We start from the raw sequence: 15,637 nt of genomic DNA, 5'->3' as shown, positions 1-15,637 counted from the left end.
CAGGTTCATTGTAGTTACAGATAGTCTTCGAGAAATTTTTGTGGGTAATTCTTTGTGCCCCTGTCCTGTCTCCATGTTGTGTCTTTTACCTGGCCTTCCCTTCCAGCAGCCTCATTGAGTGGATCTGATTTTGACATTCTTTCTCCTCCTGCCTCTTGCCCTGTGTCCCACCTGTTAGCCTTTTTCTGTCATTTCTTGATAAGGGGCTTCCGTTCATCTGTGTTAGACCATCTTCTCGAGTTTTTGTCTTGTTCCACAAGGAGGACTTTGGAATATATCTGCTTCAGATAGGAAGTCCTGCTAGTCAGAAACATTCTGAGATTTGCCCAAGATCAGCCTGGTAGCAGGGACCACCTTGGGCTGGAAGGCCTTGAGCCAGGAACAGTAAGAGGCCATTGTGGTCATCAAGGTGGGAGGTGCCGGTGTGCGACCGTCCCTGCTGTGAAGATGGCTGGCAAAGGAGGAGGGTCAGAATCTGAGAAAAAGGAGACAGCGTGACAAGGAGGGTCGTTGGCTAGTGATGGCGCTGGAAAGTTCTCAAGGAACGGGAACATGGTTGTATCTTTAGTGAAAATAATGGGGCTGACAGAACCATGTATCTTATATCAACTTACGAGAGACAGCATGATTTGGACTTGGGAAGACCTAGAGTCAAATTCTGATTTTCTTTAGGCAGAAGCTTATTTCCATGTCTGTAGTACTCACCTCACAGGGTGGTTGTGAGGCCTCAAGGGCCTAAATCTTTGCAAAATGCATTGTAGAGTTCAAAGGGCAGTGTAGTTGTCCATTCCCACCATGCCCGCATCTTGTCGACATTTTAGTCTCCATCTGTCTTATCTGTCTTAGACTGTTAAGTCCGTGAGTGGTAACAGCCGTGCAGCCAGCAGTGGGCATGCTAGCTGGCCTTAATTTAAGTGATTGAGTGCTTTCACCACTTTGTGTGTTAGATAGAAACAATCCTGTGAGTTGTGGACATCAAGGAATGTGCTTAATGACTAATCTTCGAAGGTTGTTTCCAGGATCAAAGGAGATAGTGTAATAGGGAACACAGAGAAGAGCTCTGGCACAAAATATAGCACTATCTGAGATGAGTCCAAAATGTCGTATCTCAACTTCAGACATTTCTGGAGCAGTTGGAAGTTTGGAAGGCTTTCGCCAGACATATATAATCTCAAGCCCCAAACCAGCCCTGTGGAGCAACTACTAAAGCTATTGTTCTTTCTGGGTCTCCAAAAGGTAAAGGTGCTTATCTACAGTGAATGAGGGTCACTTGCAGGATTTAGCCCCCAGGCTCTCCTGACATTAAGCCCAGTATCTGGGCCTGGATCTCCATTATTACTCCTTGCAGAATCCCGAAGATTAGAACCAAATGGAAATTATTAAAATTTAATAAACATTTTTGATGTTGGCATCGGCAAACCAGTTAACAGGCATTTGTTAAATACCTCTTTAAAAAATGCAACAAAATTATCTTTTATCATCTGTTGCTCATTTTGTATCTAGTGATGATTTTCAGTAACAAATAGTTTTTCAGATGCAATTAGATAAAATTTAGATTTTTAGTGTTTTCAATTTTTATTCTGTTCTTTGAGTTCAGCATTATAACAAATATTTATTTAATAAAAATGCTGCCCTCCATCAAGTATTTTCTATGTGTCTTTTTACTTTAAAGTTCAAGGACACTGTTAGTATGCATTGGGTTAAGAGGGTATTTGGGTGTTACCTGCCTCATTAATTCAATTTCCTACCTAAATTAAAATTCCTTCCCCGAGTTTATATCATCTTGTCCCAAGTGGGCAATAGACTGTCCATGCAAGGTTGTGAGCACGGTATCCCAGTGAATAATAACATTCTGTGCTTGGCTCATATACACAGAGAAATAAGGATGGTCCAACCAGCATATAACTTATGTCCCTAGAAGCTCTCTTGCAACCATCCTCATTTCTGTCCCCACAGTGTGAGATAGCTGGAGAGATTCTTTCATTTAGGATGCTCCTCAGGGTTATATGAGCATCTACTCTGACTTCTAGTACCTTTTGCCTTCCAGCATTTGTTACCTTTTCATTTGTTGATTAATTGTTGTGCAGCAAGTAATTGCTACAGCTGGTTATAGGAAGATCTGATTTGAAAGCCAGGGGCTGTATCCCAGGCTACCATCTGTACCCAGAGAAGAGGCCCCATGATCCAGGGTTAGAGACCGACCAGCTTCTCATTTCCCATCTTCCACTTCCTTCCTTTGGGACCATGGGCTAAGTACTTCCCAGCCCCTCTTTTGTCCTCGATGAAATTCCTCCAAGACATAATTCTTCCCACCTGAAGCTGCCATCTCGAGGCCCAGCACCAACAGTCCATTCCATTCACTGACTTTAGAGTCTTGTCCATTCTCCTGGCCTTGGTTTAATCCTCTGAAATAGGAATAGAACTTGGACCACCCGTGTCATTGGATGGCTCTAAGAAACCTGTTCTATAAACTTCAAAGCTCAGTGGGTGTTGGGATAAGCAGTTATCATAAATAATAAGGTTTCTTCATCATGGAAAACCCAGGAAATAATTTTTTCTATTTCCAACAATTTGTTTTTGCATGTCCCAAAAGCTTGACTTCCAACGATGATTGAACTTCATGATTGATTGATGAATAAGTATGGGGAGGCAGAATAGAGTAGTTGACAGAAAGCTAGCCTTGAAGCCAAGAAAACCTGAGTTCAAGTCCTGCCTCTGACACAGCAAGTCACTTAACATCTTGGTACTCTTCTGCAGCTTCCTAAAACTCTCAGTTGTTGAGAAGGTGCCATCTGAGCTGGTAGACATAGTGTGCTCCCCAGGAAGGTCCCTATGCTGGTGAATCCCAGAGCTGGATCCTGGCCTTCTCAGTGCATTGTTGTCAGACCCTAGGCTGTAGACAACAGCTTGGTTTTTTACAGAAGCTTGGGGGAGGGGGGTTCCAGTAAGCACAAATACTCCTAAGGGTCTAGAGCTTTCCAGTATTTGGTGAGTCTCATTAACTTGAGAGAAAACAGAAATATTTTAAACACATTCTTTTATATTTTAAAAACCATTGTGTTTCTAGTGAAGTGTGATGGTGGGCAGTATTATTAAAAGTGAAAACTTTTTTTTCCTTTAATGTCTACTTGATGAGAGGTAAGGAGTGTAAAGCTAGAAGAGAACCTGATTATTTTTCATGGTATCCAAATTTAATGGAATTGAGAAAATCAGGTCTGATTATTTGAATTGAGTAGTTGGCTCACTAATGACAAGAAGCACTGGTCCACTTAACACAAATCAAAGCTTGTAATTTACTTAAATATTAGCAAGTAATTGGAATAAACATCTTTGTTCCTGAACAGTGGCATTAGTTGGGGGGGGGGAGATTTGGCAAGGGGGATCTTCACTATGTTTGTTTCTTTGTTTTTATCTCTATCTCATCCCTCCTCCTTCTCCTCTCTCTGTCTCTCTGTCTTTATCTGTGTCTTTCTGTCTCTCTGTCTCTGTCTCTCTTTCTTTCTCTCTCTCTATTTCTCAGGTTTTGGTAAGATGATACCACCTTATGGCAAAACAGTATTTTCTCTAGAACTATGATGTCTTCTTTCTCTCACAATGACAAAATCCTTCTTGAAATCCTTATTTGTACCTTGTTTAGAGAGGGTTGTAAGAAGAACACCTATGAAGTATAATCTAAAAAAGAGATGAAAGGATTTTGGATTACCGTTACTGAAAGTGGAAAAGAAACAAATCGTAACTTATTTTAGACCCTGTCAGTTAGTTTTAAAGAAAATCAGTAGCACACTTATCCAGGTGTATCATCTCACAACCACTGAAAATGAAAACTTCTACTTTTCCTTGCATTTTGAACAGTTTTTGCTCTCATTAATTTACAGCAAATACAGCAGTTTCTCTTACAGTGTCAGTACAACAAGCGTTTATTAAGCACCTACTACATGAACTACCGCAGGCTTTTCTTCTCATATAAATGTAAAAATTAAATTTAAGCCTGACTCTTAAATTAGTGCCAAAAAAAAAGTTTTGTTATGAGAAAGGTGTCAGCAACTGTTTAGAGAATAGATTGCAATCTTTTAGATCGTATGAGCAACAAGATAGCAAACTAGACATTTTCTCAGATTCCCACAGCCTCTCACACTTCTCCAAAACAGAAATTATATACCAAAAATAAAGCTAGTGCATCTGTTTCCATGGTCTAAGACACTTGGAATTCAAAAGAAAGTTAAAAAAAAAAAAAAAACAGGAACTGGTGCTCACTGAGCCTACTGAGCACCCATTCCTGATCTCCTATACTACTGGCAGCAAGGCTGCCCTAGCAGACCCAATGACACAACACAGGCTTACATCAAAACTACATCCCTTCTTTCACCCCTTCTTTCCAGTGCCAGAGAGACCCAACTCCAGGTTGTGGAAGTTTCCTCAGGCCTTGGCAGCCAGCTTTGCTAAAGCTCTTCAGGTATGAAAGCCTGCTGATAGGTACAGTGGGCAAAGCTCTGAACTGCCAGTAACTTCAGAGAACAAGTGCTGAAATGTAGATGCCAGGCCAGAGAACTAAGGAATAGGTAGTTCCTTGGTTACCAAGATTACCAAGACAGGATTTTATGTTGATGGGGAAACTGTTCAGCACTCCACCAAGCCCGAGAAGAGCACAGCACCCAGTTGGGGCAGAGACCTAGCCTGGTAAATCATGAATTGTCTAGTATTGGGAAGACCCTGAGACACTTTGAGAACCAGTCTCCAAGGAAATATTCCAAAGTAAATGATAAAGAAAATAAAGGAAGAAAAAAGACTGAAAGTCCCAAAGATTCCAGGAAGAAGAAATCTTAAAAAAAAAAAAAAATCAATCAATAGAAAAAAGAGTAACAACAAAAAGAAATATGGTTTCCAGATGTAGTAAACAAGATTCGATCTATCAATAAAACTACAAAATGAAGAAAAATAATTCAACATTTGACAAGACAGAAGATGCTGATGAAGTTGAGAACATGAAACCAGAACAAAGTATTTAAACAGTGGTTTAAAAGAGAAAAGAGAATTATGAGATCAGAATATAATGTCCTATAAAGCATAAGTAACAAGTAGAAGAGAAAAACTGGAATCTGCAATGACAAGCCTTAGCAAAGAAACAAAATAAAGAATAATAGATTGAGAATACAAACACACAAAGTAACAGACAGCCTGGGAGAAAAGAAATAAAAAACAAAACATGAAAATACACTCACTGCAGGATATGTTGAGACAACCTAAGGATCAGGAAGTTCCCAGAAGAACACGATAGGATGAAAAGTGTTACTACCATAATGAAGGAAATAACAGAATAGAACTAACCAGAACTTCTGGATATAGAAAATGAAATTGCAATAAGAAGGAAATGACAAATTACCTCCAAGAAAAAAAATCAAACAAACATTAAAAAACTCAAAACTTCAAGACATTTAGTAGTTAAATTTAACAAATTAAGAAACAATTTCTGCAAAATATCAAGAGAAAAATCTTCAAAAACAAAGGGAAGGACATTTGAATAATACAAGACTATTCTGCACCCACTAGAAAAATGAGGAGAGACTAGAATAATGTGTTTTGAAGAGCACTGCAACCAGGATGACCTGTTTTGCAAATCTGAGCTTAAATACATGGAACAAAATATAGACATAATATAATAAAGAGAATTTTGAATCATTTTTTATAAACAAATCATTTGTTTCTTGAACACCTCAAGCGACAGAAGTGAAGGAAGATTTAATAAATACAGCTATCTCTGGCAACAGAGGAATAAGTTCAGTGATAGATGCAATAAAGAAAAATTGAATTAAAAAATTCCAAGCATGATTAATTTATTAACAAGGCTAGCAGTGACCAATAAATGGGAGGCTCCTCAATAGTCAAGAATACATCTGACAATCAAGGCAGTTCTTCTGTAGTTGTACGGGGGAAAATGGACAGTGACATCAGTCTGGCAGAAAAAAAGGAATATCTCATTTTTATTGGCCAATGCTAAGGTCACTAAATATAATTTACATCGGGTAGGTTAACATTCTTTAGAATATTCCATGGTTGGCAATTTCTGAGAAAGAACAGGACAATTTGTGATCTAGCAAGTCCTAACATACTAGAATATAGCTGAGGGTATTGACTCTGAAAACTCCTAAGGAGAACCTATTGCATGGAGGGTGATTTGTGTTGCAAAATAAGGGATTAATAGTGGCAAGTTTAAAAAGTTCAAGTTCATATACTAAGGGAGAGCATTACATAATAGCTTGATTATTAATACATAGTGACTTAAATAAGCCTTAATAAAATATTAAAAAATAAAGTGGGGTGTCCATTTTCAATTCCATCACAGAAAGACCAGTAAGAGACTTCTTTCTAAATGTATACAAGGAAACAGGGTGAAAGCAGAATCTGGTAGAGGTAACAATGAAAAAATCGACGGGAGCATGGACAGAACCTGGAAGCACCTTGTCTACAGGTGAATACTTCTTTTGTGAGACTATATTTACAATATAGGAGAATTCATGAAAAGCAGGAAAGGGAACAGTGGTTGAGAGAGGAATGGGTGATGTACCAGGATCAATTTAAAGGTTAAAAAAATAATGACTATATCACTTCAAAAAGAAAAAAATGTCTAAAGGGGTGCAGATAAGGAAGAGAAAGAAATTGAAAAGGGTAGAAAATGAAAGAGGCCTATTTTGGGGTTGGAGGGAATTTTACAGATGAATGTTTCTTTGAGTTAAAGGAGAATGTGGGGACCTTATATCAGATGAGTCCTGGTGCACTGGATACCTGAAAAGTCTTATTTGTCCAGGGAGGGGAGAGTTAGAATTCCTGGGCGCAACTGGAAGGAAAGGAAAGCACAGACTGAGCAGAGATTTTTAGGCAAGTATAAGTAGAGGTAAGGGGAAAGATCAATGAGAAGATATAGATCAGTGTAGTAGGGGCAAAGGAAGGTACCTACCATGGGGTAGTATCAATAATAACTATTGTTCTAAAAATAATGCACGCTGGAAAAAGGCAATCCACAAAATAAGCCCTACTAAGACAATAGCAGAAAATTCCTATAGGCTAGAACCTAGAATGGATACTCTGGAAACTTTGATTGTATAAAGAATACTGAGAAAAGAAAAATCAGATATAGGGTCCACGAATCAGAAAATGATTCAAGAATAAACAGAAAGAGAAGATGCATAATGAGGAAAATGAAATGAAATATCTTTTTGCAAAATGTTATAAAAATGAAATTTAAAAAAAAACTAGTTAACAGGACTAGTTAAAAAGGAGAAAAAGGGAGAATTTACCATACTAAGAAGGAAAAAGAGGAAAATCTGTAACTAGATAAAATCAGGAGGGAAGAACTAATTTTAAAAGAAAAATCCTAATGGAAAAAAAGGGATAACACGAGTGAGGATTAGAAATGAAAGTTAGACCCAGTAGGAATAAGGCAAATTTAAAAAAAGACTAACAGAATTTAATACTGTGTTTTTATCCAAAGGGAGCAAAGGAGCTCATAATTTTGGGGGAAAAATTAATTTTAGAGATGGAGGAAAACATAAAGCTTATCCTTAATATCAAACATGAGTGGATTAAGCAATTCAAAAAATAAAAGGGAGTGACAGATTGGATAAAAATAAAACTCTACAATCGATTGCTTATAAGAAAACATTTAAAAAAACAAAGACATAATAAAACAATAACAAAATCCAAGGAAATGGAGGGAGGGGGGGAATTATTTCACATCAGCTGAATCCAGAAAAGTAAAAGTTACAACCGTCATGCTATCAGATAAAGCAAAAACAAAGATATGCTGAATTGAATCATAAAAAAAAAATCAATAATAAATTTATACTCTTCAAATGCTTGAGTACCCAAATTCATAGAGGAAACAGTTGAGTTTCAAGAAGACCGTAACATAATACTGATAGGAAACTTGAATATAAAGTCTCTCAGTTTTTAATGGATCTAAAAGAAAAACAAAAGGGAAAATGTGGAATCAAACAAAATTCTGGAGAAACTAGAGTTTAAAAAAAATTTAAAAGTATCTTCTAAATGGAACAATAAAAAAGCAAATATTTCTCATCATCACATGGAACCTGTACAAAAACAGACTAGGTACTAGAGCACAGAGATATGCAAGCAAATATAAAAAGGTAAAAACAGCTAATACATCCTTTACAGACCATAATATAATAAAAATAATTGGTTCTGGAAGCATGAAAAAAGATACCATTTGGGAATGAAGACCATAATATAATAAAAATAATTGGTTCTGGAAGCATGAAAAAAGATACCATTTGGGAATGAAGACCATAATATAATAAAAATAATTGGTTCTGGAAGCATGAAAAAAGATACCATTTGGGAATGAAGACTTAACAATGAATTTTTAACGAATAGGTCAAAAGAACAAATCAGAAATAATTGTAAAACAAAATTATGATTAAAATGCTATATCAAAATGTCAAGGATACAGCTAAAGCAGTCTTGCATCAAAATCATAACCTTACATCAACAAAATACAAAAAATAAAATGAATAAACTAAATATGCATTAAAAATAAGAAAATAAACCTAAAATAAGCACAGAAGAGATCAGAAATTAAAGGGGAAGTAGATAAATTGGAAACAAAAAATCTTTTGAAAAAAATAAAATTAAAACCTGGTAATAATCGACTAATAAAAGACTAACAAAATTGTTAAACCCTTAGCTAATTTCATTTAAAAGAGCAAAAAAAAAAATCAATAAAATAGCAAATTACTAAGGCAAAATCAGAAGAAAAAGAATAATCAGATAATAACAATAATTACAATAATGATGATGATGCAGTTATGTGCTTTAAAAAATGAGAATGCAAAAGAACCAGGAATGCTTTCAAATTATAAAATACTCAAAACTATCAAAGATTAAAAAAACATATTTCCATATTTGTCATGTTGCACAAGAAAAATCAGTTGGGTGTGGGGAACACAAGAGAAGGGAGAACAAAGCAAACAATACCAAAAAAAAAAAAAGATGAAAATACTCTACTCTGATCCTCATTCAGTCTCCATGATTCTCTCTCTCTCTAGATGTGGATGACTCCATCATAAATCTGTTGAAATTGCCTTTAATCACTCCATTGTTGAAAAGAGCCACGTCTATCAGAATTAATCATCATATAATCTTGTTGTTGCCATGTACAATAATCTCCTGCTTCTGCTTACTTCTTTAACATCATTTCATGTAAGCCTCTCCAGGCCTCTCTGAAATCATCCTGCTGATTGTTTCTTATAGAATAATAATATTCCATAACATTCATATACCATAACTTGTTCAGCCATTCTCCAACTGATGGGCATCCAACTCAACTTCCAGTTTTTTGCCACCACAAAAAAAGGTTGCTAAACATTTTTGCACGTGTGGGTCCCTTTCCCTTCTTTATGATCTCTTTGGGATACAGACCCAGTAGAAACACTGCTGGGTCAAAGAGTCTGCAACAGTTTGATAGCCCTTCAGGCATAGTTTGTTCTCAAGAATGGCTGGGATCAATTCATAACTCCAGCAATGATGTGTTAGTGTCCCAATTTTCTCACATCCCCTCCAACATTTGAGATAGAGATCTTAAATAACTCAGTATAAGAAAAGAACATCGATTTAGTTGTAAAGGGACAGCAAAGAAAAACCATATAGGAGAATTCTATCAAATTTGGAAAGAATTATTATTAACTATATTTAAAAATTACTCCAAAAATTGAGAAAAGAAACCATTCAAGCAGAACCTTTTAATAAGACAGATATAATCCTAATGTCTAAAATAGGAAACTATAGGCCAGTATCATTAATAAACATTGGTTCAAAATTTTTAAACAAGCATCAAAAAGACAACAGCCATTATTCAATAAATCATTCATTATAATTAAATGAGATTTATACCAGTGATGTAAAGATGGTTTGATCTTAGGAAAACAGTGACATTAACCAAAACTTTCAAAATCATATGATCATCTCAAAAAGCCTTCAATGAGGCACTAAGTGGCACAGTAACAGGAACCCTGGAGACAGAAGGGTCTGAGTTCAAATAATTTTTATAACATTTTTTTTAAAGTTCGGACTTCAGCAATTCCCTAGTTTATGGGCATCTGCTCAATTTCTAGTTCTTTACCACTACAAAGACTAAGCACAGTTTTATCGCCCTTTGGTCATGGTTCCAAATTACTATTGGAATAATTGGATCAGTTCACAGATCCAACAACAGAGCATTAGTGTCTCTGACACTCTTTTATGCTAAAAATCCTACAATGAATAGGTATGAAGGGACCTTTAAAAAAAAAAGCATATGTCTAAAACTGAAAGCAAGCATCGTAGGCAGTAAGGATATAATAGTTATTTCAGTAATTATGGGAAGTGAAGCAATGATACCTACTTTTTCCAGTAATATTTGATATAAATCGGAAATGCTAACAATAGCAATGAGTCAAAAGAGAGGAATTACAGGAATAAACCATAAGTTAAAAAAGAAAGAAACTTGTCCTTATTTGCTGGTAATATGATATTTTATTTGGAAAATCCCAGGAAATCAGCAAAGATGCTAATTAAGATAATTAATAGCTTCAAGAAAGTTACAAAGTATAAAATATTCCAAAATTTAGAGCATTTCTGTATAAGAATGACAAAGCATATAAAGAAATAATAGAAAAGAAAACCCATTCCAAATAACTGTGAAATGCATAAAACATCTGGAGATCAGCCTCCCAAAGCACACAAAAGACTTGTATTACACCCGGTTACAAGATGCTCCTTAAAGAATTAAAAAACAAGCTAGATAGCTCAATGAGTCTTCAGTGTTCATGACTAGGCTATACCGATATAAAAAAAAAAATTAGAAAATAGGTCACTGGAACAGACTATATAAAGGAGTTTAAATTTTGAGAGAAATTACACATTTGATAATACCCATTTTGGATAAAAAAAATTAAGGGAAAACTGGAAAGCAATTTGGCAGCAATTAGTCTTAAGACTAACAGCTTACACCATAATACATTTTTAATGGATATGTGACCTTATTACTGAAGTTCACACAATTTAAAATTAAAAGAAATTCAGATATATACTTCTCACAACTATAAGTAGAAGATATATTCTTAACGAAATGAGAGGATCAATTGTAAAAGATAAAATAGATAACATTACTTGAAAATGAAAATTTACTCAGACATTTATGCATATAGGATAAGAAGGGAAGTGGTCAAATGGAACAAAGATTTGTTATCTAAGATATTTAAACTATATATGTGATTAATAACCGTTTTTAGTAGAGATAAGAACAGATAGTTCTCAAAAGTAATATTTCTAAGTATTCATAACCACATAAAATGCTCCAGATCACTATGAAAATCACAACAATTGAAGTTTTCACCTTACATCTTGCACGTTGGCAGAAATGATCCCCCCCAAATGGCAACAATCTGTGTTGTTAGAAAGAGAAGCACACTAGTACATTGTTGTTGAAGCTGTGGAATGGCATGACCATTTTTGAAAATAATCTGAAATTTTCAAATAAAAAATGTTCATTTTGAATCTTTGTAACAGAGATACCATTACTGGTTTCAAACCCCAAGGAAGCCTGTGTGTGTGTGTGTGTGTGTGTGTGTGTGTGTGTTGTGTATACTGATGAGAAAAATATCTTCAAAATAACTCAAAATATTTATAGCAACATTTTTGTCATAGCTAGGAATAAGAAACAAAGTATATTGCCCATTTTTTGGGGAATAGCTAAACCAATTGTGGTTCATTGTTATAATGAAATATTACTATAATGTAAGAAATTATGTATGTGATGAAAACAGAGAAGCCTGGAAAGATGTCTTATGATACAGAATGAAGTGAGCAGAATTGGGGGGGAGGGAGAGGAGGAAGAAGGGAGAAATGTCCACAATGACAACAACACTGTAAGTGGAAAGCACAGTATTTCAAAAAATCAAAAATAAATGTGACAAAATTAAAAGGATCAAGTTGAACCCAAATGAAGATATAAAATAAATCTTTTTTTTAAATGGGTATTAGTCTTCATTTTAAAAACAAGTGAAATCCAGCAGCTATGTTCTAAAATACTTATAAAAAATCCTTTTTGCTTAAGTTTATCAAATACTTAACTTTCAAACACAATTTTAGTTATATAACTTTTAATTGAATTTTTCATAGTAATCATTTTATAGGATCAATTTATCTTTTATATTTACATATTAATGTTTGAAAATGTCATGGAAGGAAAGCCCAGATTATGTCAGGGAAATTCAAGGTTCTAAAACTGTACCTCTCACGGTTGGCCAGAACTCATAAATGAGCATAAGATATTTGTGTCCAAGGAGGGTATCTCCAAGTTTACAAAGCTATAAAATTTTGAAGTGTGAAGAATTAATTCTTCTCATTAAAGACACTTCAAAATTGTATAGTTTTGTAAATTTGGAGATAACCTCCTTTGTTACAAATATCTTGGTAGATGGTCCTTGAAAGTTACTATGTACCCCCAAAATCATTACTCTGTAGCCATCCTGGGCTACTATGCTCCTTAAAGAATTATCTAGGTAGTTGGATGAAAATTCATGTTAGTGACTGTTTAAACATCCCTTCATCCTTACTTTTTGTGATTTGATTTTCTAGAACTTTGATTTTTCCAACCGAATTTTGTTACAGATTTATCTCCTTGAATGGCAGGTGTGTAGTCTGTCACTACACCCTGCTGACGAACCCTGAAGCCCTTCTTAGGAAAGCTTGGGTCTTGATGCTATGATGAGGCATCCAAAGTGAATCTGAGGAGAGCCAAAATATAATTCTTGATTATTATTAGTTAGAAATTTTGCTGAAATTTGAGAAATTAAACTCACTAAAGGCTGCTCCTTCTTTATTCAAATATTGGTTTTCTTTGACCATCTCAAACTCATTATGTACAAAATTATACTCAAGGTCTTCTCTTCCAAACTTCCCTGAACTTGACTCTTCCTGTCAAGGGTACCATGTCACTTCCAGGTCCTCAGACTCCCCACCTGGGGCCCTCCTACATTTGGCCCACATGTTTGGTCCCTTGCAGTCTTATCTCTTGTAGCATCCCAGCATCTCATGTAGATGTTCCCTTCCCAAACTGGACCCCTCCTATCCAGCCTTTCACTTCATCCTGTTCTAAGTCCATCAATGTTCCTTCTGTTTCCCGCTCAGGCCTTCATCTCTGCACTTGGCCTTTTCTCATACTCTTTTCCCTTCTGCCTCTTGGCTTCCCATTTCCTTTCCTTATCCCGCTTCCCTTACTGCTTGGCTTTCCCTATGAGACTATCTCAATGCCCTGCATTATCTCAGAGGAAAGGCCATTATTTTTCCTATTCTATCTGTTCTGGTCTTTAGATTACTACCCCATTAATTCTCATTGTACCCATTTGAATTATACTCGTAGAATTCTGCTAATTATATGAAGAGGTCTTAACATACTTACTTGATATATGAGAGGATGAAAGTCTTGGTTAAGTAATTTTCCAAAGTTACATTGTAAATAAGTGTCAGAGGTGGAAATAGATTTCCATTATCTAGTGCCATTCATTTAGTCAAGCTTTCTGAGTTAGCATATGAAAATATTCAAATTCAAAGCCAAACATCTAATGTCACATTTAATACTGACTTTATTGTCAGATAGCACAAGGAAGCTGAAAGCATGACCCCCTTAGTGATTAAAGTTGAACATTCAGCAGATTTTATAGGTTAAGCTTTGAAAACCCTAGAAATTTAAATGACTAAAATAATTAGAACATTGTATCTTGAGACAGAAATTAATGTTTATTTTTTTTTCAAAAGACAATTAGAATATAGGCCCTTAAGTTTTATCATTTAACTGTGAAGGCATGTACCCCTCCCAAAAGTAGTCAAATAATTAATGGTAACATCTTTGACCTACACTAAGTTTATTTTCAGCAAACTTGAGAAAAAGAATTGCCTAGAGTGGTAATTTAATCTGATCTCAATTTTTAAGTTTGTTATTTTGAATACTAATTTCCATTCTTTCCAGAATCCAAAAAGTGATAGATTTTCCATCTAAAAATTTTTGTTACTATAAATTTAATGACTTAGAAACTGTCCGTTAAGCTTTTTATTTTGATATGAATTTTCTTAAAGGATCAAATGATATTAACTCTAACGATTTTATGATGATAACAACCTAACTCCATATGTATTTACATACTTCTTTGATACTGCAATGGTTCTGCAATCTCCTTAACATGTACATGTCTTCCATTGGTGCCAAATGTAAGTCATCCACATATTTTCAATCTCTTCCATGTTCTTCCATGGTTCCTCCTCAGATTGTCTACCCAGACAATCTTTCTCTTGGTCTTTTTCCATTGGGTGGGTCTTATTGCGATATTCAGGCTATCAATATTTTATGCATTGCTCTTATATAACCAACTGATCCCCATTTCTTATTGTACATTTCTTGAATAATTTCATTTCTTGGCTATAGATGTGTTTCTTCCCCTGACCTTTGGGTCACATGCAACTTTAAGTCTTAGGAAGATTATGGTGTTCCAAAATTGATAACCAATATCAAAAGAACATTTAAATGAAAGATTATTTTTGTTCTAGAGAATACCTGGAAGTAATTGAAACACCTTTCTCTGGCCTTCTCTTCCACTCAGGTTCTAACTCATCATCTATCCTAAATGCCAGCCTAAGATAGCAGAATTTCTGAGCTTGGTCAGTGCACTGACCTTCTGACAGTGTAGGATAGCATGGGAAATAGGCATTGTTCGTCCATTGTTTTTTTCCTTTGTGTATTTTTGGGTTGGTCTCCTGATTAGGAGCAGCCATTTGGTACCATGTGGAAAGCACTGAACCAGGAGTTGGGAAGACTTTGTAGTTATATGACCCTGAGCAAGCCACTTAACTTCTGCCTCAGTTTACACATATGTAAAAATGGGGATAATAACAATACCTACCTTGGGTTGTTGTGAAACACTTTGCAACCATCAAAGTGCATGGCAAATGCTAACTATTATCATCATATTATAAATTAATTAACTTGATCTGAGTGGATAGGGAGCAAATCAGGAAAAACTGGGTTCCAGAAGTACCTCTAACACATATTGCCTGTGTGGGCCTTGTCAGGTCACAGGCCCTAAAGTAATAATGGCAATAATTGCAGTCATAGTAAGCAGCATTTATATTGTGCTTTGTTTTACAGAAGGACTTTACTTATATAGACTTGTTTGATCCTTACAACAATCCTATGACATAAGTGCTATGCCTAGAGGTATGTATCTGAGTCCAAAATCCAGGCAGCTGCCAGGCGGCCTCTACCTCTCTAGAACTGTACGTGTAGGGACAGCTTCAGCCTGCGTTGGAAGAGGGAGTTTGTGTAGCGGGGAGGTCCCGGTCCTAGTGAAATCACAATTCATTCTTTCTTGTTCTGCAAGACAGACTAGTCTTGCTCTGGGCTCTTGGACTCTGACATCCTAGGCACTGGTATACAAATACTACTCTCAAGACACATTCTAATAGAAGAGACAAGTAAGTGCACATAAAAATATATCTAGCCTAAATGTAGAAGTAATATTTAGTAGGATCTTACTCTCTAAGAAGAGGAATGTATGTCATAAGGTATTCAGGAAGATTAATTTGGAATAAT

At 35.6% G+C, this 15,637-nt stretch overlaps 1 protein-coding gene across 3 annotated transcripts in view; it reads left to right on the top strand.

Moving 5' to 3' along the window:
* Nucleotides 1-15,637, top strand: part of CFAP20DC (CFAP20 domain containing) — a 202,022-nt gene that overhangs the window by 77,021 nt on the left and 109,364 nt on the right. The gene's annotated exons all lie outside the window — the stretch shown is intronic.

Source organism: Antechinus flavipes, chromosome 1 (assembly GCF_016432865.1).
Source record: "Antechinus flavipes isolate AdamAnt ecotype Samford, QLD, Australia chromosome 1, AdamAnt_v2, whole genome shotgun sequence".
Lineage (NCBI taxonomy): Eukaryota > Metazoa > Chordata > Mammalia > Dasyuromorphia > Dasyuridae > Antechinus > Antechinus flavipes.
Note: the sequence above shows the minus strand (reverse complement) of the source record. Positions and strands in the feature narration are given on the sequence as shown.